The 2056-nt window shown below is 33.6% G+C and overlaps 1 long non-coding RNA gene across 1 annotated transcript; it reads right to left on the minus strand.

The window, feature by feature from the left end:
* Positions 1–671: 671 nt before the first annotated feature.
* Positions 672–1605, minus strand: LOC120781065. The gene is made up of 4 exons (XR_005706000.1): positions 1500–1605; positions 1343–1441; positions 1187–1287; positions 672–1074 (listed from the first exon to the last, which is right to left on the minus strand). It is a non-coding gene; the product is annotated as an uncharacterized LOC120781065 (long non-coding RNA).
* Between the last annotated feature and the right edge of the window lie 451 nt (positions 1606–2056).

Here is a 2056-nt window from a genome sequence, read left to right on the forward strand (position 1 = left end):
AACGAAAAAATCAAATTTAAGGAAGGGAATACTTAGATGCCAAACAAAATTAAATTTATTTTTTAAACGTTCGCTATGATATTGAAATTTTTCACTAATAATAACACTTAATCACCACAAGAAATAATCTTGAATAATTACTTACAAATATTCTTTATGAAAATTCTTGGGTATGTTGAGATCTGATGATTGAAGCGAGGATCGTTGAGCCCTTTAAATTTTATAATTCCTTGATAATTTTATAATTCGTTGATAATTTTATAATTCGTTGATGAGGTTCTTAGCCTGCCGGGCTATCCTTCGATTCGAGATTATCCTTGTTGGAGAATCTGCTTACAATGAAGTATGATTGCTTATTTACGACAGGCCCCACGTTGGGCCAATTAAAAGACCAGAGACTTGCTCACTTCGGCAATCACATTTATTCTGAATCTTTTTCTGATTCGATACAGTTTCTTTTACCTAAAAAACTAAGCCTACCAAGCCTACGCAAATACCAAATGGAAATAAACAGGTTGTTGTTGATGGTGTCAGGTATGCGATCAGCGGACGCTTTCCATAGATTTAGTTACCGCAAGTTGATGTCGCTTAGCGTGCCGTGTGCAAACTTTCCAACGCAGCATGCCATTATCATACCTTTTCAATGAAGGTCATCCGCAATAAATGTTCGGGCAGTATCAATTGCTAATTGTTGTTGTAGGGTGTCATTTACATATATGATTTTCTTTTAGAATTACTACAGCTAAGCGTAATTAGATTATGAATGGTAATAATGAAGAAAAAGACACGAGCGGATTCAATGATGCCTTTAGGGGAGTTGAGATGAGGGTCGATCCACTAACTTATATATGTATTACTAACCGTTGATGTAGCAAATTCCTCGCATTTTGGTTTCCCGTCCAATTCGAAAGCTGCAGCTAATGTTCTTATGGGTAAGGGGGAAGCAATTTCAGCTTGGGCATTGACGATTTCTTCGTGAGTCAGTTGGCATACTGATTGGTGAACTTTACGAATTAGCACCTTGCCTTTGCAACCGTTCTTTTGTTGGGCCATTTCTTCGTTTTTTTGAATTATCTGAAAAGACAATAAGGCTTAAATGATGCTTAAACAACAATTACTAAACAATAATTTCTCTTTGTAATGATGAATACTTATAGAATAAAAACTTTTATAGACATAAACTTACATTTTCTTTCATAAAGCTGTACTTCTTCTTTTACATATTACGAACTCTTGAAGTCAATTCTTCTAGTTGGGTTGAAATAGTTTTGAATATGTTAAAAACCACTGAAAATAAAGAACACATTTTTAGGAAATATATTTTTGAAAAGTGTGGTATTACCGTTTCCATCTACAAGCAAATTGCTTACATTTTGCTTTGAGAAGCTTGCCTCTGAGGTTTAGCAACCAGAAATACTTCTTCGTTTTAATGTCAATTGTTCTACAATAACAAATGCGTAAAAATAATTTGAAAACGAAAACGACAATTTTATATGTACCGTTTATGGGAGTCGAAGACGTTGTTGGGCATTCCTCTAAATCAATTTCAAAGAATAGCGCTGGTGAATCCATCTGATTGAGCAATAAAAATTTGGCAGCATCAACATTTTTTTTAATAACTTAACCTAATAAAATAAAATGCCGTCGGTAAAATAAAGTAATCTTATATATAAAATAACGCCTTTTTTGTATGTCCGGGCATTACGCCCGAACCACAGCATGGAAAGGCGTGAACATTCGCACGGGTATTCCCTTAGTCCTGGAGAAGGTCCCAACGGCGGAATTTTTTGCAATTTCGTAATTTATGTCTATATTTATAACTCAAGAATGACACGCTATTAATCTACAATTGCTTCTTGAAGCAAATTCAAAGTTATTGTTAAATTCATCCTGAATTAGTTAAAATCATTATTATGTAATACATTTTGAAATGTTGTACAAAATTTACCTATCATCAAACATTCCTTAAGGGAGTATTCTCATGTAATCACTTCGAAAAATCGATTTTTTTATATTTTGACAGTAAAAAATTCAGACCGAAATTCATAGTATTTGA

The sequence above is a fragment of the Bactrocera tryoni genome, unplaced genomic scaffold (genome assembly GCF_016617805.1).
Source record: "Bactrocera tryoni isolate S06 unplaced genomic scaffold, CSIRO_BtryS06_freeze2 scaffold_250, whole genome shotgun sequence".
NCBI classification, from domain to species: Eukaryota; Metazoa; Arthropoda; class Insecta; order Diptera; family Tephritidae; genus Bactrocera; species Bactrocera tryoni.